Genomic DNA, 11,979 nt, shown 5'->3' with positions numbered 1-11,979 from the left:
TTTCAAAGAAAGGCTTGGACTGAGTTGTGTATGATGGGGTGATTCTGAAAAAAACAAAACTTTGCAGGGTCAGATAAAATGGAATAATTATCTCATACAAATGAGGCACGAAAGAAAGAATTGATACAGAATTGATACAAGTGGAAAGGGGAGAGCTGGTAGTGCTAGAATTTTACTCTCATCAAAAATGGGTGAAAAAGAAAACAGCATATACATCTAGATGAATATAAAAGTCTTCTAAATTTAGAAAGAAATAAGAGAGGGAGGGGACAGGACAAGGGAGGGACTTTTAGAAGGGTGTGTAGAATAAGAATTAGGAGCAGGGAGGGGATAAGGGAGAAACTCTTGGAAAGATCATGTGGATGGTGGGGGGAGAGCAGAAGGGAGGGGCCTATTAGAAGGGTGGTAAATTAAAGAGTAGGAGGGCAAAGGAGAGGGTAGAAGTCAATAGGCAAGTGAGAAGAGAAAAGGTAAAATGAGAAGGATAGTGAGGAAAAATAGGATGGAGGGAAATACACAACAAGAAATTACAACTGAGAATGTGAATGGGATGAATTTGCTCATAGAATAGAAATGAATAGCAGAATGGATTAAAAATCTGAATTCAACAATATGTGGCTTTCAGGAAACACAATAAAAGTGAGATGTACACACAGAGATAAAATAAAGGGCTGGAGTAGAATTTATTATGTAAAAACAACAGGAGTAATAATCATGATCTCAGACAAAGTTAAAACTAAAATAGATTTAATTAAAAGATAAAAATAGGGAAACTACACTGTCATCAATATTATTCAATATTGTTTTAGACCTTTTCAAATAACTAGAGAGCAATAAAATACCTGAGAGCATGCCTGCCAAAATAAACACAGGAACTACATGAACATAAACATAAAATACTTTTTTTTTTTTTAACAAATCATCAAATTTAAATAATTGGAGAAATATTGAGAGGGTAATAAAAAAGTAATGACAATTTTACCTAACTTATCAATGTATTCAATGATATCCCAATTAAATTATTTAAAAAATTGTTTCACTGAGTTAGAAAAAATAACAACAAAATTCATTTGGAAGAATAAGGGGCTGAGAATTTCAAAGAAACTAAGGGAAAAAATATAAAGGAAGGAGATCCAGAAGTACCAGACCTTAAACTATATTATAAGGAGAGAAAATTGTTGAAGCTGAAAATGGATAATTTTGATTATTTTTAATGAAAAATTTCTTACATAAATAAAACCAATGTAGCCAAGATTAGGAGGAAAGCAGAAAACTGGAAAAAACCTTTGATAGACAATTTCTCAGGGTATGATCTTGATGGAATCCTAATAAGTGTTGAGCTGGTTGATTTAGAAAAACATGGAGAGTCTCGGATCTGTGAAGGAAGATGTTATCCACTGGCAGAGAAAAAGATGACATAAATATGCACAGTATGGTCTTACATATATGTGTTTATGTAGATGTATGTATATGTTTATAGATACGTGTATGTATGTTTATATTTGTGTTTAATTGCAGCCTTCTCTAGGGTGGGGGGGCAGTGTGAAGGAGTGAGGGAAAGAGAAAAAATAAAATAAAAACTTCATAGCAGAGAAATAAAGAACCTAGAAGGAAGCAGAGAAGAGCTAAATTGCTTTGAAAACAATGTGTAAGATTTATTACATAGGTTTTTGTGAAATGGAAATTTATTCTTTTATGTTGAATCCTCCCTTATATTCTGTTGTGTACATGGAAGGTTTTTTTTCTCCATTTGTATTTAAGTTCAAAATGAATAAAAAATTTTAAAATTAGTGGTACATGAATAATGAAATATTTTGAAAATGAATTATTGATATCTTTTAGTTACATCAATACAATTTCTTTCAATATCTCTCTTCTTCTCTCTTCCCAGAGAGCCATTCTATATAACAAACAATATTTTTAAAGTAAAAGGAGAGGGAAAAAAATCGGCAAAACTGACCAATACATTAAAAAAGTCAGAAGATGTGTGTAGGGTTGTTATGTTCATCCTTCCTTGCTGAAGAAGACCATGCCATCAGAGAAACGATGACATGACTTGCACTTGACTTTGTTTTGAGTGAGGGAGTGCTGTGCAGGTCACCAGCCTCACTTCTCCTCCAGAGCCATCTGAATCCAGTGACCAGATATTCATCAGGATGACTGGAGATGACCCAAGATGCACAATGTCTGTGGACCTCCCATCTCTGCAAAGGAGTGGAGTTGGGATGTCTCCTCATACCTCTTCTTTGGAGATACATTTATTCTTTATGATTTTGTAACATTTACTTTTGATTGTTTTGTGGTTATTCTTTCCATTTACATTATTATAATCATTGTGTACATTGTTTTCTTGGCTCTGCTCACTTCATTCTTCATCAGTTAATGTAAATTTTTTCATGCTGCTGTGAGAATGAATATATCTCTCATATTTAATAACTAATTCTTGTATTAGGATCACTGTTTTCCCCCTTTTCTACTTCCTCACCCAGAAACCAGTGTGGGAAATTTAGAGATTTACCCAGGTTAAGACCCAAAATTTTAAAATTCCAAATATGGTCTAATGGGAATATATTCCTGTTCATTAAGTTTACACAGAGAGGTCTGGGGAAGTGTTGATTCTCCTTATTATCAGACAGGTGATATAGAATTTGATGTCTCTTTAACCAAGATTTAAGACTTAAGTCACATATCCCAAAAGCTTCATTTTAATATAGCCCACATTTGTCTTTGTGTTAACCAATCTGAGTTGATTGCCACCCCTCAGGAATGCCTCTTTGAAGGGCATATAAACTGTGACCTCCAACATCATTAGGGTTTTTTGGTTTAAGGGAGACAGTCAAATGACCATCCTTTTGTTAATGACCTGCTGGTCTTATTAATTAAATAATTAAATTACCCAGAAACTATGTCTCTCGAACTTTTTAATCATCACACTTCTCCAAATTCTTCATATTTGTCACTTCTTACAGCACAGTATTATTCCATTGTATTGATATACCACAATTTATTTAGCCATTCTCCAATCAGTAGGCATCTACTTTGTTTGCTACCACAGAAAGTGCTGCTATAAGTATTTTGGTGTCTATGGGGACTTTCTTCTTATCAGTGACTTCCAAGGGGTATAATCTCTGTATTAGGGGGTATGTAGGGTAATCTCCGCATTAGAGGGTATGGATATTTGAGTCATTTTATTTGCATAATTCCAAACTGCTTTCCAAAATTGGTAATCACAGCTCTAAATGCAGTGGAATATTACTGTGCCATAAAAAAGACGGCTATGAAGAATTAAAGGAAGAATGGGAAGCTATATTTCAGAAACCAGCACAGTGTTAAATAAATGGCCTGTTTGCTCTTTCTCATGTGGTTTCTCACACTAAATCTCCCATCTCCATTCCTTTGCATCAGCTCTCCCCTATGACTAGAATGCTGTCCCTCCTAAACTCTCTCATAATGCTTCTTATAGTCCTTGGACTTTACAAAAAAAAAAAAGAAAAGAAAAGAAAGGAAAAGGAAAGAAAAGACAAGAAAAATTGTACTCTGCCTTTTAGGTACAAGTCTGCCAGAATCAATATATATATATACATATATATATATATATATAAAATTTAATTTTAACATTATTTTAAATCCAAGCATTTCTAGTTTGGAGACAGAAATTTCCAAACTGACAAAGTCTCCCCCTTCCCTTTGCTCCCATGTGCTTGGGTATCTCTCTACCTCTGTCCTCCAAAATTTAAAGTAACATTTATAAAGATCTTGAATAAGGAACATGTCATAAAATGATGAAACATATTTTTGAATTAACATACTACTTAGTCTGGTAAAAAAAAAAAAATCAGTCAATCTTTCCAGAATTCCCCTGGAGAACCATCCTCTTTAAGTCTCTCTTCCCTGTTGAATGCTCCTCTCCCCACCACAAGTAGTCACAGGTGACCTGTAGTAATCAAAAGGACCTCCTTCCTCTGATCAATTCTCTAATCTCTTCAAGAGATGGGGAAAGAAAACCCCACTTTTAGAGGAGTCAATGGTCCAGTCTCTATAGCAGGTAGGGAATGCAATGACCTTAACACTACTAGAGCCAAATTTGGTTACCACCTTAAATTCATTTTTCCAAGGGAAGGCCTTCACTTTTGTTCTTGACCTTCTAACCAGTTTCCAAAAGAGTAAAAAGTCTGGAAAGGTTTGGGGTTGAAGGAGATACTATGTCTTAATATTTTCATTGTATTAAAAATGAAGTTTTGAACACGCTTCCGTGCGTCCTTTAACACTTGGGTCCAGTGCTACCTTCTGCAGAAGGCCTTTCTTGGTCTCTCCCCAGGTGCCAGTGCCTGCCCTTCTGAGGTGCCCTGCCATCTACCTTGTATGTATCTGCATATACCAATTTATGCATATGTTGTCTCTCCCTTTTAATCTGTAAATTCATTTGGGCAGGAAATGATTTTGTTTTTTCTTTGCACAGAACTTGGTTGTTGTTTAGTCATTTCTGACTCTTCATGACCCCTGTGGACCATAGCACACCAACACCGTCCATGGAGTTTTCTTGGCAAAGATACTAGAATGGTTTGCCATTTCCTTCTTCAGTGAATTAAGGCAAACAGAGATTAAATCACTTGCCTAAAATGATACAGCCATTAAGTGTCTGAGGCTGAATTTGAATTCATGTCTTCCAGTCTCCAAGTTCCATCCACTGCACCACTTAGCTGCCTCCAAGGCAAACAAAGGTTAAGTGACTAGCCCAGGGTCACTTAGCTAGTGTCTGAGAGTTGTGGTTGAGCTCAGATCTTCCTGACTCCAGGTCACAGAGCCACCTAGCTGCTTCCTCAGTACTTGGTACATAGTCCATATTTAATAAATGCTTGTGATTGCTTATACAGACTGATGCAGAGATGAAGTAAGCAGAACCAAGGAAATGGCTATTGCAATGGAAACAAATAATAAGAAAACATTTCACTTAATGCTATATAATTGTAAGGACTAAGTTTGGCCTTGAAGAGTTGAAAAAATGCTCCCTCTTCTTTCTTTGCATAAGTTGGGAGACGAGTGTGAAATATTTCACATATTGTCAGACATGGCTGATGTTTTGGTTTATTTTGCTTATATGAACAGCTTTCTTGTTCTGAGGGCTAGTTTAGTAGTTAGGGGTGAAGGAGATAATTATTTTGAAACAAAGGTGAAATGAAAAGACAGCAATTATACAGCATAGAGTTATGGACTTAGAGGCAGGAAAATGGGTTAGAATACCAGAATAAGTTATCTCACCTCTCTCAGTCTCAGTATCCCCATTTGTAAAATGGGGGAAATTTTTTCTGTAAAATAGGGCAAATTGTAACACCTACCTCTGGGTCTTTTTTATGAGACTCAAAAGAGATTATAGAAATAAAGCATTTTGTAAACCTTACAGCACTATATAGATGTTAGAATATAGAAAATATATCTGTGATGTCAATGATAAAAAGAATTCCTGAGTGAGGAAATGCCTTTAGCCAGGATAGATCAATACTTTCTCTGCAACTTTAGAGCACTGAGAGGTTGAATCCGTTGTCCAGAGTCACACAGACAAGAGTTGTCAGAAGTAAGACTTGAAAATGTGTCTTTCTAGCTCTTTGTCTATTCGTTATGACACAGGAACTCTGTCATCTATTCTTATAAATTTATTATTTTACTATGTGTTATATTATTATAAATTTATTATTTATTATTATAAAAATTAAGAACTCTAATTTCATGATGCTTTGGTATTTGAATAGAGCATTTTTTGGATTGCTAGTGAGTGGTGTAAATCCTGATTCTGTGGGTAGATCTGATGAATACTTTGGGCTGAAACACAGCTTTGCAAATTGCCTTATCTACACTAAATTAAGCTGGTGATATGGAAAGGCAGGGCATGTAGGTGAGGCAGTCAGGAAAACTCATCTTTGTGAGTTCAAATCTGGCCTCAGACACTTCCTAGCTGTGTGAATCTAGGCAAGTCACTTCACCCTGTTTGCCTCAGTTTCCTCATCTGTCAAATGAGCCACAGAAGGCAATGGTAACCCACTCCAGCGTCCCTGCCAAGAAAACCCCAAATGGAGTCACAAAGAGTCGGACCAGACTGAACAATAACAATGTAAAGGCAGTCAAAGCCAAAGGAGAATTTTAAGACAGAACTCCTAGAGTCAAAGTTAAAATCCTTCTCATCCCTGAAGGATTTACCTAATCCCTACTTTGGTCTGCCATGCTCCACTCCTTTCCCACACTCATCCAAAGCTATTTCATATACTTTGTATTTGCTTATCAGGGCTTGTAAGGGCCTTGAAAGCTGGGGCTGGTTCATCTGTGGAGGAGAGCACTTTGTAAAGGGGTTTAGTGCTACAAATATCTATTGTAATTATTCAGGCCCGATGCTCAGTCCTGCAAGATCTGAGCTCTTGATAAAATACATGCCTAATTTCTTTCCACTTTGAACTAATCCTAACCCTAGGTGTTCATAGTCTTGATCAGTACTAAAAGCCAGTAAACACTCTTCCAAAGAAAATGGAAAACAGTTTGAAAGTCATCCTAGATATGAAGCATATTTCACCTACTTTGTTGAAGCTAGATGGTGCAGTAGAAAGAATGTAAAGAAAATCTGAGTTCAAATCTGGCCTCAAATGATTACTAGCCGTGTGACCCTGGGTAAATCACTTAACCTCTATTTGCCTCAGTTTCCTCAACTATAAAATGAGGTTAATGCCACCTATTTTGCAGGTTTCTCATAAGGACCAAGTGAGATAATATTCATAAAGAATTACAAACGCTTCTTCCCATCCCCTCTTCAAACACAAGTACTAAATAATAAAGGGCAACATCTTTGTTTCAAGGTCCTGTCTCCTCTGGGACCTTGTTCTATTGATAATTCCCGGGAGGAAGAGAGGGGGCTACGGACATGGGTTCCTCCCTTTCTCTCCTTAACAACCCCCACCCACCAACCCAGATAAGAATAGTAAGAAAGATCAAAAAGAATCTCAGACGAACCAGACAGCTGTGAAAGGTACATGTTGAGGTTGAAGTTACTACGGAAAAATAGAAAACTCCACACAATAGATTCACGATTCATCCACAATCTTCTGTTCTACAATATCTATGGAAATGCTAATTTGATTTAATGTTTGTTAAATTATGAAGAGGCAGCTAGGTGGTTCAGTGGATAGAGTGCTGGGCCTTGAGTCAGAAGACTGGAGTTCAAATTCATCCTCAGAAACTTACTAGCTTGTGTGAGCCTGGGCAAGTCACTTAATGGTTTGTCCCAGTTTCTTCATGTGTAAAATGAGGCAGAGAAAGAAATGGCAAACTACTCCAGGATCCTTGCCAAGAAAACCTCAAATGGAGTTAGAAAGAATCAGACGTGACTGAAAATGATTAAACCGCACAAATTATGGATAAAAATAAAACAAACAAAAATAATCCCTATCTTTCATAGGTCTTCAATTTCTCCCCTTCTACTGGCTCCTTCCTGGTGGTGTACGAACATACTCAAGTCTCTTGTCCTCAAAAAAAAAAATACTTTCAGCCTATGTCAATTTATACACCATATTGGGGTGGGGAGAGGAGTGGAGATAAGGAGAAAAATTGGAACTCAAAATCTTATGGAAGTGAATGTTGAAAACTAAAAATAAATAAAATTTAAAAATACTTTCCTTTGATCTTATCATCTCCTCAACCTGTTACTGGGTCCCTTGTCTCCCTTTTGCTTCCAGAATTACAAAACAAATCCTCTACATTTACCAGGACTCTTCTTCCCTAACTATTCCAAGTATAATTCTCTCTGCAATCAGGTTTCTCTCCTCACCACTCTATGGAATTCCCTCACTCACAAAGGGCCTCCACTGCCAAATCTAGCAGCCTTTCTTGTTTTTATTGGCCTGTGACATTGCCATTGAGCCCCTCCTTTTAGAGCTGCTCTCCTGGTCCTCTTCCTACCGGTTTGGCAATTCTTCCTTATTCTCCACTTAGGTTCAACAACTTTCTCCCAAGGCCTATTTATGTGCCTTTTTTTTAAGGCAAACAAGGTATTCTAAGAAGGAATACATAACAGGTATGTAATTTGCTAACGTGAAAGTATGCAATTGAGAAATGTGATGTGTGTGGACAGAAAGATCAAATGTTGTCATTTGTCAATCTTCCCAATTGTTAGCAAGAGTTCTCCATCTCTCTAATTTACCTAGCCATCCACTCCAGTTCAAGTCCTCTTTTTCTTTTTTTGGATACAATCAGGGTTAAGTGACTTGTCCAGGGTCACACAGCTAGTCAGTGTCTGAGGCCACATTTGAACTCAGATCCTCCTGATTCCAGGGCTGGTGGTCCATCTATTGCACCACCTTGCCACTCCTTCAAGCCCTCTTTACCTCTTGACTAAAGCATTGTTTCTCAAACTTTTTGGCCTCTGGACCCCTTTACACTCTTAAAAATTATTGAGGACCCTTCAAGAATTTTTAACGTATTAGATATTTAACATATTAGAAATTAAAATGTGTTAAAAATTATTATAAAAAGCTTTGACCCTCATGGACTCCTTGAAAGGGTTTTGGGGACCCCTGGGAATCTCTAAACAATTTGAGAACTACTGACCTAGGCTACTGTAATAGTCTCCTAGTTGCTCCTTTCTCCACTCTAGGACATCTGCCATACGGCTGTTAAAGTGATTCTCTTCATCTATGTCACTCCTCTCATCAGTGAATTCTAGAGGCTCCTTATTGCCTCTAGGACACAATACTCAACAAAAAATGAGAGGAGAGAGTATCCAGGGGGAGAGGGTGTTTATTGGTGTCTAATGCTGCAAAGATCAAGGATGAGTATTAAGAAACTTATTATTAGATTGAGCAATGAAGAGATTATTAGTATTTTTGGAAAGAGCAGTTTTAGTTGGGTAATGAGGTTAGAAGCCAGATGGTAGAAGATATAGAGAGAGGAGAGGAAATAGTGGCACTGAAGTATAGACAGATGGCTTTCTCGAACAACTTAACTGAAAAGGGAAGCAAAGATACAGGATAATAGCTAGCAACAATGGTGGAATCTAGTGAGGGATTGGCTTTCTAGGACGGGGCAGTAGGGAAGGAACCAACAGATGAGAGAAGCTGGGGCAAGAAGCAGGGGCAAGACAGGAGGGGATGAGATCAAAGATACGTGCAGTGAGGCTGGCCTTTACTGATGAGGAGGGACACCTCCTCATCCAGGGCTGGTACTCTGGGAGGCTGGAGGAGAAAAGATCCTAGGATTTAGCATAGTGCTGGGTGATAGTTTATTGATTGACTGACGGAAAAAGTTTGGCACAGATACTTTAGGAAGTACAACAGAGAATAGGTTAGGGAGAAGTATAAAGATTGTCGTGCCACTCTGAGGACCTAATTAAGATTAGATAACATAAATTTGTCGTGGGTCCAGATCACTCAGCTGTATGAATTTCTTTAGGTATGTTCACTGAGGGAATAGATGCAGAGGAGGTAGAAGTACAGGGTTGAGGTTTAGTAACATGTCAATAGGACAAGGAGACAAGGAATTTGAAAACACAGAATGAGTAAAGTTAAAATGTTTACTTGAAGGTTGAGATTGAGAAGGAAGTTAAGCAGAACAGGGACCACAGCCTGAGTTAAGTGGTGGAGGAATTAGAGGCTATGGTAGGAGACAGACTGTTAAAGTGGAACACAGGTTTGATGCTCAGGTCTGACCCTCCCTATAGATAACTGAGGTGGAATGGAGAAATAGGTCTTGAGAGTTGAGATTGAGGAGTTGGGAAGTTTAGGTATTTGGGGGGCAGTAACACATGTGACATTCTAACTTACCTGATACACTTCAAGCAAAACTAGACTAGTTATTTCTCGATCTTGTTCTATTATAATGTTTTTCCACTCCTAAGAGCTATTTTATCCATTTAGGCTTCTTGAAATCTTTTTGCTTGTTGAAGATCCTAGTTTGTCTTTATAGATATGGAAAGGTTCTTAGAGGCCAATTAGTCTAAACTTCATTTAACAGATGGGGAAACTGAGGCTGAAAGGTTGAGGCTTGCCCAAGGTCACATAAGTAGTCAGAAGCAGAGCTGTATTTTAAACAAGGTAATAGTAACATCTACCTAAAAGTGAAATAGGATGAAATAGTGGTGGTGGGTTCTCCCCCCTGGCATGTCTTCAAACACAGGCTGGACCACTTGTTAGGTATGTTTATAATGGGGATTCTTTTGAATATAGGAGGGACTATGTGGCTGTTGATGCCCCAACTTTCAAATTCTGGGACTCCAAATTGAGTACTCATTCAATTGTATTATGATGCTACCTGATACACACAGAAGTCTCCAACATCACCCTCCACGACTTACTTAAAAGTCATAGGAACATGGAATTTAGAGCTGAAAGGAACTTTAGAAATCTAGTTTAGCAATATCAAATTCAAACAGAAATTGGGGACCACTAATTCATATATAAGGATCCTTACATGTTGCTTTAAAATGTAGTATTACATTCTATTGTATTTTTGTTAAATATTTCCTCATCAGATTTTAACCTGGTTCAGCAGCACTTGAATGCTGACACCTGTTCCAGTACAAATGTCTCCTTGAGAGGTTAAGAGACTTGCTGAACATCATCTGAGCGGCTGCCCCGCTGCTTCTTCAGATTTTCAGTGTGCCTTGCTTGTATCTTTGTTTTGATCACACTTGTATACATGCCCCATCTCCCTGCTGCGCCACCCCACCACCATTGTATCCACAATCTCTTACACAAATACTTAGATTTGTTGTTGAACAAACTTCTAAATGGGTAAGAACTTGACAATCCACACAGGTTATTAGCTTTTGTTTTTGACCAGACCTGTGATTTCATCGGTCATTGGCTGACATGCAAAAAACCTCATTACATAAAACTGGAAGTCACAGGAAGACTCTGAAATGAGATTTCATCTACATTATCTTAAAGCATGGGGGTTTATGCTTCTACCTCAACTTCAATGCAGAGAAAACACAGGCAAACACACCCACAGAATCTGTGATTTCATCAGGGTATAGGAAGTTCCTGGTAATTTCCTCTACCAATCCAGACATTGGTTCCTTCTCTGCAACTTAAAATATTCAAATTTTGTAGAGTACTGACTTTCTCAGGGTCAAATAGCATCAGAAAGAATTAGCTGAAGCTATGTCTCCTTTGACTTCCGGGTCAGTTCCCCATCCACTACAGCAAACTGCTTATTGTATTTCTTGCAGGGGAGGTAGGGAGAGAAAAAGAGGGGAGAAAAGAAAAACATTGTATATGAAAATTCAGGTTCAAACAGCTGTGCTGAATGTCCTTCGACCCAGGCATATACTAGGCTTATATAATGCAAGGAGGTAAAATATAGAAAGGATATTCTTCAAAATATTCATAGGAGCACTATTTGTAAAAATAAATTGGAAAGAAAGTGAGCGTTCATCAAGGGGGAACTGATAAACAAATTGTGGTACATAAAAAATACCATACCCTAAGTAGTGACAAATATGAAGAACGAAGAGAAGCACGGGGAGAAGCAAAACCAGGGAAAACTTACAAATCATTACAATGTAAATCCAAAGCACTAACAGCACAGAGACTCTGGGAACCCCCTGGAACCTTCCCACTTGAGCTGGTGGTCACCTGTGGCTATAAGCTTTTCATTATAGCTATGCCCAAATCTCTGTTACCCTTAACCTAGCCTAGCCCTCCATTCTCTGTTGCCTCTGGAAACCTCAACAGCACTAAAACCTGAAACCCAGTATCACAAACTGAAAACTATTATGTTTGATCCCAAGAAGAGATCAGAAAATGCATCTGTCTTATTCACAAGAGTGAGGCAATTATGGGTGTAGAACAATTAAAATACTGTTAGACTTTGCAAAGATGTGGTTTAGCTTTAGAGAACTGTCTCCCCTCTCAACTTTCTACCCTTTTAAACTTCTGGGTAGGGAAAAGGATAGTTTGAGAAAGGTGGTGAAAAATCAAAAGATGTCAATTAAAAAACACA

Source organism: Notamacropus eugenii, chromosome 1, assembly GCF_028372415.1.
Source record: "Notamacropus eugenii isolate mMacEug1 chromosome 1, mMacEug1.pri_v2, whole genome shotgun sequence".
Classification (NCBI taxonomy): domain Eukaryota; kingdom Metazoa; phylum Chordata; class Mammalia; order Diprotodontia; family Macropodidae; genus Notamacropus; species Notamacropus eugenii.
Note: the sequence above shows the minus strand (reverse complement) of the source record.